At 43.2% G+C, this 17,864-nt stretch overlaps 1 non-coding gene across 1 annotated transcript; it reads right to left on the bottom strand.

The window, feature by feature from the left end:
* Positions 1-3,529: 3,529 nt before the first annotated feature.
* Trnal-aag lies at positions 3,530-3,611 on the bottom strand. Its single transcript has one exon. It is a non-coding gene; the product is annotated as a tRNA-Leu (tRNA).
* Between the last annotated feature and the right edge of the window lie 14,253 nt (positions 3,612-17,864).

The following is a 17,864-nucleotide window of genomic DNA, read 5'->3' as shown; positions in this document are numbered from 1 at the left end:
GCTGTCGTTAGCGTATTTATATTTCAAGCTCCACAAGAATAGAGAACAAGTTTATATATCATTCAAGAACGTGTCTGAAGTTTGTATTCCCATCACTAGACAATAAATATCAGAGGTAAGGAATCTTGCCTAGAAGTATTTGGCATAGAAGCAAAATAACGTGTAAAAACCTAGACAACCACAACATAAGGTCTTACATGTACATTTGAACAAGAAAATACAAAAAAAATCATCAAATATTCCTAGATCTCCATTTTCGTAGAGATACATGAAGCTAAAAATAACAAGAGAGTAATACTTATAGAACGAGCGCCTCTGAACGTCACCTGATTAACTCCGCGCCTTTTGAGGGTTTATGAGCCACCAGGTAAAGTGTGCACGACCTCGCTATTACTACCTGTGTGTTCAGCGCGGTGGTGGCAGAGCAGTAGGTCTTCCTGGGCCATCTAAAGCCTCTGACTGATGTTCTTAATTTCACTCAAGACCGACCAGGCTCCTTAGGTTAGAGAAATGAGGTTATGATGATGTAAAGAAAGTAGCAGAAGGAGGAGGAGGAGGAGGAGGAGGAGGAGGAGGAGGAGGAGGAGGAGGAGGAGGGTGGGAGGAAAATTAATGTAGAGATGGATAAGTGAGGTATATATCCGTAAGTAGGATGAGAGAGAGAGAGAGAGAGAGAGAGAGAGAGAGAGAGAGAGAGAGAGAGAGAGAGAGAGAGAGAGAGAGAGAGAGAGAGAGAGAGAGAGAGAGAGAGATAATGCAATTTGAAATAACCTCAAATCATAACGAGTAAGAAAAACAAACCAGGTGGAAGTTTCTGAATTTGCAAGTGAAAGAGACAAAAAAACAATCAACGCCACTGACTAACTGTGGTAATAAATGAGCCAAAAATGGAACAGGTGTAGTCTTTTCCCTACTCACTTGTCTTTCTTTACGTAAATCATCTATTATCATGTCCTTTGTCTCCTACGTTAAGATAAGGAAACACTTCTCACGCTCCTTCTTATATTTAGCGTATCTCTCGTGCACTTCACTCCCTTTTATCGCCACAAGCAAGTGTTACATTCCTAACTGTACCCAGACTTACTTCCCGTGCTCCATCATGCAGACCATTACCGTCATGCTACTATTATACAAAAACCTTGCGTGGTATTGCTTTTCTATCTTTGTTTTCTAATCTCATATTCAAGTTCCTACCTCTTCGTAAATGCGTGTAACAGTCATGCATTTTAAAAGCTTGGTATTGGATATGTAGCGTGATTTTTTTTCATGCGGGAGAGAAACTAACCAAAGGCAAGAAATGATTTAAAAAGGCCCACTTGAAATGATAGTTTTTTTTAAAGACGTGGTACAGTGGAACCATGCGTGCTTTTGGGTCCAAGGGGTCTCCAAGCGCACGGGTTCGAATCCTGTCCACGGTCCGAGTGAAGGTTGGGCTTCCTCACTAGGGGCAACGATATCTTAGCGGGTGGGTTTGAGATAGGAGGTACCCCAAAAAGTATCCCCTTTAGCCCATAAATTCCCGTGAAAAGCCCACATGGTACAAATAAATGAAAAAAAAGAATGTCAAAAGACGGATAAAAGTCTTGATCTATTCAGTTTCGTCTCTCATTTTCTCTCCTTATTAGTCTTGATCTTACTCCATCTGCTTCTTCTGTTACGTCTCTCACATGCATATCTTACTTAACTGCTCTCCTATGCTGCCTATGCATTTTCACTTACAGGAGTCAGAGGTCTTAAAGAAACTAGACAGGACTGAAAATCAATACTAAATCAAATCACCTTGTTAAGTTCTAGAGTATTCGTGTACATATTGGCATGTGTCTAATGACGTGCTTGTTTATCTCATCCACCTGTCTGTCTGTGCGAGTCTGGGCGATAAGAGGATGACAAGACCACATTCCAAGCAGGACATGAATGGGTTTTAGACACTACTACAAACTGCTAAGGACATCAGGAAGAGGCGAGTCATGTTAAGAGTGACGTTACACACACATTCACACACACACACACACACACACACACACACACACACACACACACACACACACACACACACACACAGATCACAATGTCCTCTTACTCACAAGACCTTCACTAACGGGTCCCTGCCTCTCTCTCTGGCCCTCCTCTGCTCTCTCTCTCTCTCTCTCTCTCTCTCTCTCTCTCTCTCTCTCTCTCTCTCTCTCTCTCTCTCTCTCTCTCTCTCTCTCTCTCTCTCTGCCTTCCTCCTCTCCCACCCATCCAATGCCACCGGTCTCCTCCCACCTCCTTGCCTTTCTCCCACGCGGACATAACGGCATCATTTTCCTCCTCTTCCTCCTCCTCCTCCTCCTCCTCCTTGTCCTCATCTTCATTGTTACCTATCGTTTTTTCTTTCATATTGTCCTCTTCCTACTTCTCCTCTCCTCCTCCTCCTCCTCCTCCTCCTCCTCCTCCTCCTCCTCTCTCTCTCTCTCTCTCTCTCTCTCTGTCTTCATCTTGTTCCTGTTCCTACCTTCTTGTTCCACTCGTAATATTTAGCATCCAATTTCTTCTCCTTCCTGAAATTGCTCTTCAAGTCTACTTCAAACACCAATAATCTCAGACCAATAATATCAGACCTTTCCACTTGTATGATCTTTTGTATAAGTATTACACAACACAAATACAATCAGCTACAACCATTACTACCTATAACCACTACCACTACTATCACTTCCTTCACAACTCCGTGCTGTGTTTACTATTTTCTTTCTTTTCTCTTCTACCTCTCTTACATGTGAGGAGACGGGGTGAACGGGTGGCATACAAAGGAAGAGGAAGATTACGTGACGCAGGGTAAGTCCCGCCGCACCTGTCTGCGTACCTACACTTGATCCTCGGCACGCACTGAAGGCGGCCTAGGGACTCCATGACAGATGAATACAAGCACAGGAAAGGTTATGGTGCTTAGCGAAAAGAACATGGATTAGTTTATGCATTTATATAAAGACGCTAATGTTTGGGTTACTTAATTAACTTCTGACCGTTTTAAGTACGTAGTCTAGTGTTTGCGAGTTTGATCCTGGCTCGCAGCATTTTCAAAGTGGGAGAGTAAGCACTTTCTCTTGTTGTTGCAGCCTCATTACTCGGTCCACAATTTTCCGGGTAAAACATCAATCATTCTGTGACAAGAACTCATTTGTCTGATGCTGTTTGAGGCGGAAAGGAGAGAAACGAACTCATGAAAAGAGGAAGAGGAAGTGCTCCTGAAAGGATGATCCCAAACAAAGGAAGGACGAGAAGCTTGGAAGGAAACTACAGGACAAGAATCAACTGCTTAAGAACATGAGAAAAAGAAAGAAGCTTCGAGAAATCAGCAGGCCTACACGGTACCGTCCATGCGAGACTAAAACCTGTTGCTGAGACAAAGGTCATAACGGGCAAGTTAATCTGGTATTATCTGACGGCCACACCTTCAAGGCCACGCCAAGGCAGCAGCACAGTACATGCTGGCTTCACCCTCCCCTCGCCAGGTGTCTACAGCCCACCGGCCTTGACGAAAACAATCTGGCAGCGGTGGGATTCGAACCCACGCCTCCGAAGAGACTGGTGCCTTAAACCAGCGCCTTAGACCGCTCGGCCACGCTACCACTGAACGTAATGGAAACACCACAAATATACAAGCATACAATTACCCCCAAAGCAAAAACTATTGTCACAGGAAGAGAAGAACACCTGACTCATGCCTTTAACTTCAAGGAGAACATGGGTGGACAAGCACGTGGTCGAGACAACAGGCGGCAGAGGCGGACGTGGCAACAAAACACAAGAATAGACAAGACAACACAACAAATCACATCAATTGCCTCACATCGCGACAAACAAAGCCAGTGATGATCAAGCCGACTGAGAACACACACGAGGGAAAAAGTAGACTAAGCAAGAACATTAATACAATACACATGGGGAGTAAAGGCACCAGCAGTGTTTGGAAGCGAGTGAAGGGATGCTGTGAAGAGTCAAGGCTGAGAACGAAGACAAGCAACAAGCCACCTGAGCACGAGTGAAAACAGAGACAAGGGCAAGAGGAGAGTTATGAGTGACACGCCCTTAGCTAAACACACTCCAATCACCGCTGCCCACCACACTCTCTCAGCAGCAGGTAAAAAAAAAAAAAAAAAACAGGGAACAGAAAAGCAGAAAAAAAGCGGGTCCACTTATTAAATATCAATATTGATGGTGGTAGTAGTAGTAGTAGTAGTAGTAGTAGTAGTAGTAGTAGTAGTAGTAGTAGTAGTAGTAGTAGTAGTAGTAGTAGTAGTAGAAGTAGTAGTAGAAGTAGAAGTGGTAGTAGAAGAAGTAGCAATAGTAATAGTAGTGGTAGTAGTAGAAATAGTGGTGGTGATGGTTGTATGAAAAAATGACAAAATAACAACCACAACAACAACAATCACAACAACAACAACAACAACAACAACAACAACAACAACAACAACAACAACAATGCGTAACAGTGCCGCCCCAAACAATAGCGGACAACAGCGCTCCGAGGCAAGACGCTGAAGAAAAAAAAAAAAATAATTAATAGGTTACTTGTAATTGGGCGCTCCTTTCCCCCTTCCCTCCCTCCTACCCTCCCCCCTTCGTCCATGCTGGCAGGAGGATCGGGGAGAGAGAGAGAGAGAGAGAGAGAGAGAGAGAGAGAGAGAGAGAGAGAGAGAGAGAGAGAGAGAGAGAGAGAGAGAGAGAGAGAGAGAAAATTGCGTAATATTCTCTAAAACATTTTCCGTCGGCCATATTCCAGATACCTTTCACAACAACAATAACTAAAACAACAACAACAACAACAACAACAACAACAACAACAAGACAAGCTAACAAGAAAACTAGCTTGCAATAAAATAGTACTTAAAAACCTTCAAATTTGACAAGAAAAATAAGAGAGGAAGAGGAGGAGGAGGAGGTGGAGGAGGAGGAATAAGAAGAAGACAAAGACGAAGAAGAAGAAGAATAGGAGGAAGAAAAAGAAAATAATGATAATAATAATAATAATAATAATAATAATAATAATAATAACAATAATATTAATAATAATAATAATAATAACAGGAAAAGAGAAAACCAGTGCTGTAGAGGTGAGGAAGAACGAAAGTCACAGGTGAGAAAAGCTTGGAGAGTAATGAAATGTTTATAGACATTATGAAGTATAAAGTCACGTGTTCCTTGTTAATAAAATCTCGGAGAACGTGAGGAATGACGACTGGAGGAAACAGGTGCGCGAACAGGTGAGGGAACAAGTGCATGAACAGGTGAGCAAGCAGAAATGTGTATGTGAGCGTGACTTTAGGTAATCTGCCACGGAAAGACACATTACTGCTTCAAATTTAGGGAGAAAGTGAGAAAAAAAGTAATGTGATGAGAGAGAGAGAGAGAGAGAGAGAGAGAGAGAGAGAGAGAGAGAGAGAGAGAGAGAGAGAGAGAGAACAGAAAAAATACAGACATATATGTAGATAGGGCCATTCGCTTGGATTGAGTCATCTGGAACTTCTCCTCTGGTTTCTTTGTTGCTGGCCACGCTGGAACACCACAACACCGGTGGACGAACACATAACGAACGCAGACAACACAAATGCACGTAGAGTAATGCACGATGACGATGAAAAGAAAGTGTGCGACTAGTGTTGCTGATAAACACTTCTAACTTTGCCCTTTGCACACACACACACACACACACACACACACACACACACACACACACACACACATACAAACAGACACACACACACCTCGTCGTGACCCTGAGCACCTCCCTCTCTCAGTTAGCAACATTTTTTTCCCTCGCTTCCTCCTCCTCCTCCACCTGGCTGACGCTGGCTGGTTGATGACTTGAAGGAGAGGAGAAGAGAGGAGAGGTGTGCGCGGCTCGCGTCCCCCGGCAACACACACACGAGGTGAAGGGTTCAAGGCGAGCTGGAAGAGCCAGGTGGTCGGTGTTACCAAGGTCTCCACGGGTAGGCAAAGGGCTGCCTGGTGGCTGACTAGTGGCTTGTTGGCGGACTTCGAGGGTAACCAGTGGCGAGGTGCACATTCCTCTCTCCCCATAAAGCAGACCCGCCCTCCGTCGCCACTCGCCACCTCGGCTACACCCAAGGTCGCGTGCTCGCCTTAAGGGAGGTTTCGAAGGTGGCATTGTGGTGGTGGTGGTGTTAAATATAGGCACGTGGTCTGTTGAGAATGTGTAGGTCTTCTTCGCTATGTGTGTGTGTGTGTGTGTGTGTGTGTGTGTGTGTGTGTGTGTGTGTGTGTGTGTGTGTGTGTGTGTGTGTGTGTGTGTGTGTGTGTGTGTGTGTGTGTGTGTGTGTGTGTGTGTGTGTGTGTGTGTGTGTGAATATGACAAGGCACTGTTGCTTAGTCATATTTCTCATGAGCGATGATCAAATGAATTCCAATGGAGTCGCATCACGCGGAGATGAGCGAGACTTTCCACGTATCAGAGCTGTCATGTCTTCATTCTTGCACTGCTGCCGATGGTGATGATAATGGTGACGGTGATGGACGACTCCACCGCATTATATTTATATGGTAGTGTGGCGACCACTTCTCAACTGACGGAACTTAAACGGGACTTCACTTCTTTGTCTCACAGGAATAAAACATGAAAGATTTTACGTATACTGAAGTTTTTTTTACCTCCAGTCATCCTAAGTCACCATTAACTGTACAGTGAGTGAGCAGGGAGTGTACAGGCAGGCAGTATTCTCGTTCACCTCCCTTCCAACACCGTACCCAGAGAACATTCCTGATGACTAGCACGTGCGGTTCGCCTTATCAAACTCGTGACTGGAGATAAGCTATGGGAAAAGGAGATCTCCGTGAAATGACTGGCTTTTCACGATCCTGGCTCTACACGAAGGTGCCCCACGAGGGTCACACACTGCAGCACTACACATGCGCATTACTCGCCTGTCTTCTTTGACATTGGAAACCGCCTGTCCTTGAGCCAACATTCTTCATTATCCAGCCACAAGGTCACAGCTGCGCCGCCGCCCAGCATCATAAAAGCACTGAACCGTATCAAAAAAGTGAAAGTTCAAGCATGATCTAGATATTGAATCATTTTAACGATTTCATTACGTATATTATGAAGTTCAGACGTTTAAAGACACTGTGCATTCATTCCTTTCAACGACTGGGAATATGCGAATATTCACCGTATGCATGTAGAAATTGACATGTACAGATGCAAGTGATAAAGGAATTTACATTCATCCCCATACTAAATAAACCAGTGAAGGCTAGCACAAGACAGGACAGACAAGCCCTCGCCTGCCCACCTCACACACCTTACAAAAACCTCATAATCGTGATGTTCCACAAGACGACGTAGTAATCACAGGCTCCTTGAGGGCATGTGAACTGGGAAAATGCTGTCTCTTTTTTACTTTTTCTTCTTTTTCGTTACCTCAAGCTTCCCTCTTCCCTTCCCTGTCCCCACTTGGCCTTCCCCCGTGCGGTGGGTTCGACCAGGTGTTGTAATGATTAAAACACCTGCTGTGACTAGAATCATCATAATTATGTACGCATACTTAATCATGCTTCATCCTATATCATCGAAGTTTATACATGTATCATAATCACATGGCAGTAGTAGTAGTAGTAGTAGTAGTAGTAGTAGTAGTAGTAGTAGTAGTAGTAGTAGTAGTAGTAGTAGTAGTAGTAGTAGTAGTAGTAGTAGTAGTAGTAGTAGTAGTAGTAGCAATAGCAATAGCAATAGCAATAGCAATAGCAATAGCAATAGCAGTAGCAGTAGTAGTAGTAGTAGTAGTAGTAGTAGTAGTAGTAGTAGTAGTAGTAGTAGTAGTAGTAGTAGTAGTAGTAGCAGTAGTAGTAGTCGCAGAAGTAGTAGCTGAATGAGTCGTAGCAGTCGTAGTCGTAGCAGCAAGAGCATTAAAAGCAGGTGATTGCAAGGACTCGAGCGAGGTCATTGAAGCGAGTAAGGACGCGAGGAGGCGTGGCGGACCGAGGCGTGCATGAGAGGGAGAGAAGCCGGGCTGCAGGGTTGGAGGATGGGGCTGCGGCCGTGACTGGGAACACCTGCAGATGAGGACGGAGAAGAAACAGCCAGGATAGTGAGGATACAGTAGAAAACACCGCCAATAAGCAAGGAGAAAAACTTACAGAAATGTGATGGAAAAGATTACGAGAATGTTGACTGAATAACATTAAAATACTTAATTAGATATGATTTAGTTTCGTAATTTAACTATGTATGATTTGAATAGTTAAATAATCAGAGAGAGAGAGAGAGAGAGAGAGAGAGAGAGAGAGAGAGAGAGAGAGAGAGAGAGAGAGAGAGAGAGAGAGAGAGACCACACACACACACACACACACACACACACACACACACACACACACACACACACGCTGCCGTCGTAAAACTTCCGCGTCAAGACAAACTTTTGGCCTGTAACAGCTTCCTCCAGCCGGAAATAGTACATACGTAGAAACGGACAGAGGGATGAACACACGGATTGATAAACACACGAACAGACAGACAGACAGACGGATGCTACCATTTTCCGGCGACGTGGGAGGCGGCAGGGGTGGAGCAGACGTGTGGGTGTTGGTGTGTGGCCCGGAGGTAAGAGGTGGGCAGGTGGATGTGTGTGTGGATGCTAATTGTACTATCTGGTGTGAAGATATGGCTATATAACATGAAGAAAGCACTATTGTGTGTGTATTAGCTGGTATAATAAGTACAATGCAACTGAATACAGTATTATGGAGGGTTTAGATATGCGTATACGTAGAAACCAAGGAAATGGAGTAGGTGTGTTAATATGGCTGCAGAACATTAGTAAAGCAGTATTGTGTATGTGCATGAGATAGTTAAGACTACTACTCCTCCTCCTCCTCCTCCTCCTCCTACAACTACTACTACTACTATAACAACAACAACAACAACAACTACTACTACTACTACTACTACTACTACTACTACTACTACTACTACTACTAGGCGTGTGTGGGTACAGAATGCAGGAAAAGAGTAGAGGATATAAAGATGTGGATATAGATACACAACCCAAGGAGATTACTGTTGGTACGTGGATATAAAACGCTGCATAAAACGAGAAAAACATCACAAAACCACCAAGACGCAGAGAGAAGGGCGTGTCTATCATCTCATAGGGAGGAGGGGCGGTAGGTCAGGAGAAAGCAGTAGGGACAGTAGGGAAAGAGGGCGTAGAGTATAGAGGGGCGTGGGGCTGGATACAGGAGCGGTGCACGTGTCCCTACGGAGATCAGCGGCGCGTGACTTAGCAACTGAAAAGCTCACGTGTACAAAGAGACTGGCTACCAAGCGATGACTTCCCCGGCCTGCATAGGAAGAGACGACGAAGGGATGGCGGGAGAAAGACTTAATGCAGTGAGAGAGAGAGAGAGAGAGAGAGAGAGAGAGAGAGAGAGAGAGAGAGAGAGAGAGAGAGAGAGATTTACAGTGCAGCGATATTACATTCATTGCTCACGCCTTAAAATGTATATAATGAACTAAGAAACACACAAAAAAAACTATAACCACTGGTATTCTCCTCCTCCTCCTCCTCCTCCTCCTCCTGCTCCTCCTCCTCACACAGTACAGCTCCACACACCACCTGTCTGCAATACATATCAGCACGGGGGGGGCGACAAGAGGTTGAGGAAGGTCTGCTAATGCCTTCCCCTGCCTTGTGCCTGCCTCCCTTCCCCTCAGTGAAGCCCTCGAGGTGATCACTGACGTCAAAACACGAGGAAACAAACTTGTAAAATCACATCCACGCTACGCCACGCCACGCCACGCCACGCCACGCCACGCTACCCACACGATAAACCTTCTCTTTCTTTCTGTTTCTCTTTCCATATCGTTCTCCTATTTCTCTTCCTGGTATTTCTTCCTACTCAACTACATTTTACTTTTTTTTCTCTTTTATTTCTCGCAATGTTTCTCCTGCAAGTGTTCTTTTCTTTTTCTCTGTCGCCATTGTTGTTGTCACCATCGTTATGAAATATTCTACTTCTCTCCTCTATTTTGGCTTGTTGTTTTAGTTGTTGTGATTATTAGTAATGTTTCTGTTCCATTACACTACTTTCTCTCCTCTTATTCTCTCCTCTCCTCTCTCTCTCCTCCTATTCCTCTTCTCTCACTAATGTTTCTGTTCCATTACATTCCTATCTTCCCTCCTCTCCACTCCTCTACTCTCCTCTTATTCCTCCTCCTCCTCCTCCTCCTCCTCCTCCTCCTCCTCCTCCTCCTAATGCTCTCTCCCACGCCCCCTGCTGGATAAAGACCCTTGCCCCGTCACAAAGCGCATTCCTGAGGGTGTGAGGAAGGGGTGAGTGAGTAAGAGAGTGAGGGAGTAAAGATTGACCTCCGCCCAGCTAGGTCACCATCCACCACAGCGGACCACCGGCGGAGAGAGAGAGAGAGAGAGAGAGAGAGAGAGAGAGAGAGAGAGAGAGAGAGAGAGAGAGAGAGAGAGAGAGAGAGAGAGAGAGAGAGAGCAAGTTATCAAAATAGTGTGATTGTTCCTCTGTTACATCATCATACCCTGCCTTCCTCTAGCGTGACTCATTCCTAACGTGCGGTCCCAACTCTGCTGTATCCATTACTTTTCTGCTCCATTCATCTCATTCTCGGCTCCTTTTCTCATTCTCCGGCTTATTTTTCTTTCTCCTTTCCTTCTTTCCCTTTGTCATTCCGATCTTTTCTTTATTTTTTTCTTTTACTAGTTTTTTTACTTCATTTTCGGTCCTTTCTTCCTGTCTTCTTTTTCTCTCTTCTCTCCTTTTCTTTTCAGCGTGTGTGAATGTTTTCTCTTTCCTCCTCTTCATCGCCTCCTTTATTTCTTTTTTTTTGTCTTCCTTTGTCTGTATGATTCTTATTTTTCCTTTTCTTTCTTTCTTCTTCCTACAACTCATTCACGCTTTTCTCGAGTGTTTGTCCTTTCCTCTCTCTCTCTCTCTCTCTCTCTCTCTCTCTCTCTCTCTGTTCTTCCATTCATGCTTTCCTCCGTTCCACCTTTCTGCCTCCTTGGTTTTTCTTTCTTTTCTTTGTCTTTCCTTTCCTTTACTTTTCATTCGCTTCCTTTCTCTTTTCGTCCTAGTCTCTTTGCATCATCTCACACATATGAGAGAGAGAGAGAGAGAGAGAGAGAGAGAGAGAGAGAGAGAGAGAGAGAGAGAGAGAGAGAGAGAGTCATGAATGAACAAACTTTTGAATGAGCGCGAGTCGAATTCAAGGTTTACATGTGTGTGTGTCTGTCTCTGTGCGTGTGTGTGTGTGTGTGTGTGTGTGTGTGTGTGTGTGTGTGTGTGTGTGTGTGTGTGTGTGTGTGTGTGTAAAGTGAGCAGCTCCTGGAGGGCGCGAGGGAGGGGAGGAGAAAGCGATAAGAGAGAAGGAAAAGAGGAGGAAAGGAGCAAGAGAAGGAAGGATTGAAAGAGGAGACTTGTTTAGAAACAGAGAGATGAAGAGAAGGAAAAAAAACAAAAACAAAACAAAGAGGAAGGAGGAAGAGAAACTGAAGGAGGAACGAATGAGTAGAAGAAGAAATAATAGAATAAAAAAATAATTCATAAAAAAAGGAAGGAAAAAGAATGATAGACAAAGGATAAAGTAGAGAGAAAACTAAGAATATACGAAAAGAAAGAAAATAAAAGCATTGCCAATAATTCGTAACCACAGGAAGGCAGAAGTACTCTCAGCCATTCATTACAAACTTCAGAACTCCATCGGTAAACAATGATAATCCTTTGTTATTAACCTCTGCCGGAGCATTACTCAAGCCCAGGCAGTCTTTACTCGTAAAAATCGATTATCCACGGAAGGGAATGGAGTCACGTTCGTAAAATTTTCATCTCTACGTACTAATTCCCCTTTACGAACACGATGCCGATAGAAGCGTATAGACCAAGAACTGTATTTTGAAAGACTCGGTTGTCATATCTCCTGTCCTTTAACCCTATCTGTACTAGCACGCAATTTTACATTTGGTTTTAGGTATGGTTACTTGGTGTTATTGACATTAGGAGGGTCTATGGAGGTCAGAAGATTAATGGCCGGAGTCTTCACTATTTCAATCCTCATATAAGTTTGCGAGGTTGTATAAAATCTAGTAATCAGAAGGAATATGAAAACCCATCCTGGTTCTGAAAGTGTTAATCCTTTCGTTGGTATGTGGCATGTCCTTCCTTAGTGTGCAAACGACTTTTGTCATTTTCTTTGACAGTCAAATCCAAACAATAGACAGAAGATCCACGAGAAACCGCTTGGAATTCCTCTTTTGATTTGAAAAAGATCTTATATTGTGCCTTTAGTGTTGTAGATTGCTGGATATTACAATAAAAGGGTTAAAAATCATGTAGTAAAGGCCATTGTTAGGTTTCTGAAAGCCTGTATGATTCAAGTGGTAGGTTCTATACAATGTTTAAGATCACTCTTAATCCCTTCAATACCATGACGCGTCTCCATATTCATTCTGGTTACTATTTAGCGATTTTATATAGCTTCAGAAAATTATTTGGGGGATTAAGATAGTGAAGACTGTGGCCATTAATCTTCTCACCTTCATAGACGCTTCCTGCTGTCAATAAAATGGTCTAATCGTGCACAAATTTTTACATAAAAATGTGTCCTAGTATTAAAGTGGTTGATTCCTTCACTACCGGGTTTCAATATTTACTGCTTACTATTTGGCAATTTTATACAACTTCAGAAACTCATATGGGCGATTAGAATAATGAAGGCTCTGGTTATTAATTTTCTGCCCTCCATAAACCCTTCCTAATGTTAATAAAATGGTCTAATCGTACACCAATCTCAAGGTAAAAATGTGCTCCAGTTCTGAAAGGGTTAAGAGAACGACTGAACATCACAGCGGCCTGCGAAATTAGTTCTATAGAAAGAGTGAAGTGTTTCGAAATGAGGACTCTTAGAGAGTCGCATTTCAACAGTCTATTGGTCAATCCTTCAGGCCTTCACTGGCTGATAAACACCAGCCATAAAAAAAAAGATAGAAAGGATCGTTGAAAAAAGTTAACCAGTAGACTAGGTTGTGGTCTTTCTCTGTCTCTCTGTCTCTGTCTCTGTCTCTCTCTCTCTCTCTCTCTCTCTCTCTCTCTCTCTCAAGAAAAAAACGACGACGGAGATAAAAGAGGAAGAGTAAAGCAAGAAAGGATTTAGGAAGTAGACGATGGGGGAGAAGAAAATGATGATAACGAAGTATGAAGAAAAGAACATTTATATGAAAACTGAAATAAAATACAAATGAAGAATAGAAAATAAAGCGATGACAAGAGAAAGAGAGAGAGAGAGAGAGAGAGAGAGAGAGAGAGAGAGAGAGAGAGAGAGAGAGAGAGAGAGAGAGAGAGAGAGAGAGAGAGAGAGAGAGAGAGAGAGAGAGAGAGAGAGAGAGAGAGAGAATACACTACACCCTAACTGAACACATACCCTTAGTAATACAGTCTTTTCATCACATCACTTCAGCCTGTCATTGCAGTCTCCAGATCTTTGTCCCGCCGTCAGCCTCAGCCTCCTCAAGGGGACCACCGCTGCTGCCGAAACCAGGAACAAAGCGGCAAAAAACGGTGGTCCCCTTCAGTCCTTACAAAATTAGGGTTACATTGCCCTCTATTAGCATCTGAAGCAGGCCTCTCGTAACCCCCAACCCTCCTTCTCCTCATCCTTCTCCTCCTTTTACATTATTCTCTCCCTCTCACACACCTGACAATTTCCCTCGCAGCCTATCACTTTACCAGTACTCTCACTCATTCACTCACTCCCTCACTGTGCACCGGTACCGCCTGCCCTCATGCCTCTCTGTCCTGAAGGGGCCCGGCCAGATCTGAATAATGTGCGGTATGAATAATGCAAAAAAAAATCGGTCTGGGTGATTTCGTATTTGAGTGACGTCGGTGGAGTGACGGGTGCATAATGGTGATGATGGCGAGGCGCGTGGAAGGTGTGGTGATTGGTTGTTGGAACGCTGGTGGTGGTTGTGATGGTGGTGGTAGAGGTGGTGAAGTGGTGGTAGTGCTTTTATTGATGGTGATGTATTTACTAGTGATGGTGATGGTGATAGTGTAAAGTATTAGCAAGAATATGAAGCAACAATTGTCATGTTTTCCTTGTATTTTATTTGCTAGAACATTTCAACACTAAGTAAGAGAACAAGTGGGAAAAATAGGAAGAAAGGAACAAAAGAAAGGACACAGGACGGAGGAAAGCAGATAGAATTACCAGAAGAAGTCAATAAATACAGGAGATAGGATACCACGTAAGGATTTAGAAGAGAGAGAGAGAGAGAGAGAGAGAGAGAGAGAGAGAGAGAGAGAGAGAGAGAGAGAGAGAGAGAGAGAGAGAGAGAATCGTTTTCATTTACAGAACTGATAAGAAATAGGACACAAAAACAGAGATAATAAGATAATCAGTGGCAAAGGAGGTGATGGTAGTGGTAGTAGTAGTAGTAGTAGTGGTAGTGGTGGTGGTGGTGGTGGTGGTGGTGGTGGTAGAGGCATCAGGTGTGAGTGCTCGTCAGGTGGTCAGGCAGGCATGATACGCACCACCAAGCATCGACTAATAATGACGGACTTCCTTTTAGCCCCCTGTCACCGCCTCCCCCTCCTTGCCTTCCCCCTTCCCTGATGGTGTCACTCAGCTGCTCATCTCCCGTGGCCCCTCACCCCTCACCCCCATCTCTCCCTCTCCCTGGTCTCATTACTCTCTCACTCTGCCGTCCACTTACCAACCCTCATCTCACTCCTGCCCACTCTGCCCTCTCACCTCTTGACCAACAGGGAGCGTCATATGGCTGTTTGCTCCCTCTCCCTCTTCCTCTTCCTCTCCCTCTCCCTCTCTCTCCACGAATATATATATTTTAGTCAGAAAAGCCACAGTGGAATTGGATTTTTTAAGAGTATAAAGATTCAAAAGCAAAACGAATGCTGGTCGTCGGACGATTAGTGAAAAAAAACCTAGCAAAGAATAAAAGTAAATAAAAATTGTGTGCTGGGTGTATGAAAAAATATATCTATGTAAAGAGGAACACGACGGAACACTTGTTATGATAGATGGATAGTTATGCGAGCCTTCCAATATCTATTTTCCCTTTCGGTGTCAAGGGAGCTCAAGCCATGGGATGATCGAGGCCAGTGCCGAAAAAAAAGCAGATCCGAAAAAATAAATAGATATGAATCCTGAAAGATGTACGTATGTTGAAGTGGGAAAGGAGTATACTCTAGTGAAATTGGACCATCCTTCACGACTATGCAGGTTAACCCCTGCAGTACTGGGACGCATCTCTACCTTGAGTTTTAAGTATGATTAGATGATTTTATTTACATTAGGTAGAGTTTATGGAGTTCAGAGGATTAATGGCCAGAGTCTTCACTATTTCAATTCCCCACATAAGTTTCTGAAGCTGTATAGAATCACTAAATAGCAAGAACAATGAATATAGAAACGCGTCATGGTACTGAAAGAGTTTAAGTGACGGTTTGAAACTTACCAATTAACGCTACCAATAAAGATTCTACCAGTATGATTCTACCAGGAAAGCTTTTGCCGGTATTAACTTTAACCCATTCAGTGACACATTTTCACATTCATTCCGCTTGATATTTAGTGATTTTATACACCTTCAGAAACTCATGTAAGGATAAGAATAGTGAATACTCCGACCATTAATCTTTTGAAATCCATATACGCTTCCTAAAGTAAATAAACTCGTCTAATTATACCCAAAATTCATAATATAAATGCATCACAGTACTGAAGGGGTTAAACTAAACTTACTAGTGCAAACTCGCCCATTGCAGACTCACCAGTTTACATCTTGCAGGTACAGATTCAACCAGTACAGTCTAGACCAGGGCAAAACTCGAGCAGTACAGACTTAACTAGTGCAAACCTGATCTGTACAAACTCTATACCTTTACATCCTCTACCTGTACAAATCCATCTTCGTCTTCAAAGTGTCCCTCTAACACGCTCATTTATAATTTCTCTCCAGCCTTGTCACTCTGAGTAAAATAAAAATGTAGCATCCTCAAGTCTGCCACATCCAAAGCTGCCCGTGTTTCATCGTCAGTGGTACAGTCTGTATACTATAATGTGGATGGTCTCTCTTCATTTCCTGCGCATCTGCTCAAGTGTGTATTGCGAAAGAACTTGAGAATATTGAGGCTGCAATAGACACGTACAAAAACAGTGAAGAGAAAAATGTATTACTTTTTACCACATAATCAAGAGAATACTGATCAAACAAGGGGAAAGAAACTAAAGGAAACGAAGAAGACTATGAAGCAACACACACACACACACACACACACACACACACACACACACACACACACACACACACACACACACACACACACACACACACACACACACACACAGAAATATGCCTACACATGTTTTAAGAAATACACACACACACACACACACACACACACACACACACACACACACACACACACACACACACACACACACACACACACACACACACACACACACACACACACACACACACACACACACACACAGTCTTTATCTCTCTCTCTCTCTCTCTCTCTCTCTCTCTCTCTCTCTCTCTCTCTCTCTCTCTCTCTCTCTCTCTCTCTCACACACACACACACACACACACACACACACACACACACACACACACAGAAATATGCCTACACAGAATCAGAAACTCTATAAAAGTGAAAACCAGTACTCGTGTCGACACAAAATCCTTGTTAAACTTCACACTAACTTTGGTCGATAGGGAAATACGAATTTTCCACCTATGGATTTTCGACAAGAGAAGGACGAGGAGCCTCACGTGATCTGGCGGTAGTAGAGACTAGAGAGAGAGAGAGAGAGAGAGAGAGAGAGAGAGAGAGAGAGAGAGAGCTAGCGGCCTGTATTCGGTGCTCTCTCACCATCACTGCTTTCCAAAGGCTCCAGTTGCAGATTCTGGTGTTTTTAAGAGTATTTCTTTATGAATCTGGTGGTAGATGGCAAGATTTCTAGTTCATTAAAAGGAGAAACTCTTGGCTTTGGAAAATTGTCGTAGTGAGAGGGGAAGGCGTTCGTGAATACAGGCGATGGAGTGACAGTGATAAGAGACGTGGTGTGAGAAATATATAAAGGACAAAGAATAGATGAGCAAAAATAGAGCTGAGAAAGGAAGAGGTGCTTAATTGATACGGTAAAACTTCTGGCCACGAGTATTTGCCTTTTAAAATCCCTTGAGTTGTCGCTGTTGGTAAAAATAAGGGTGGGAATTCTGATTTATCAATTAGAGCCATCTGTTACTTCCTTATCAAATGTACCTGTCCACTTATCTCCACCTGCATTTTTTTTTTCTACGTTTTTACCGGCTAGTTTTCGTTTTATCGCTATCTGCAGACATGGCGTGAGCAGGTTAATGTGTTAAAAGTTTTTGTCCTCATCATAACATCACCAATACCTTGTTTATCAAAGCATCGCCAGTACCTCCCAGTCACTTCCCTGTCAGTTAATGATTTTCTCTTTTCTCCGATCTTCCTTCAAATTCACGCACCAAACACAAAGAAAGTATCATTGCCGCAGTACTAAATAGACGAAAACATTCAATTATAAATCTCCTAGTCTCGTGTGAATATCCCAGAACAAATACCAGCGATAAAATACATTGTTTTGATATTAAACAAATCAAAATTCTCCAGTCCTGAGCAGCTACTGGGTTTTAATCACAAATACACGTGTTTAATGATAAATCAGGTGCTCTTTAAATAGAAAAGAATTGAATATAAAGTAATTGAATAAATCATCAATATAATGCATCTATTTTTCCCTGCATGTGTTTATGATGTGCCAGTGTAATAAGCTGGGT

The sequence above is a fragment of the Portunus trituberculatus genome, chromosome 14, assembly GCF_017591435.1.
Source record: "Portunus trituberculatus isolate SZX2019 chromosome 14, ASM1759143v1, whole genome shotgun sequence".
Taxonomy (NCBI): domain Eukaryota; kingdom Metazoa; phylum Arthropoda; class Malacostraca; order Decapoda; family Portunidae; genus Portunus; species Portunus trituberculatus.
The sequence above is the reverse complement of the archived record's forward strand: the minus strand, read 5'-3'. Positions and strand labels throughout refer to the sequence as shown.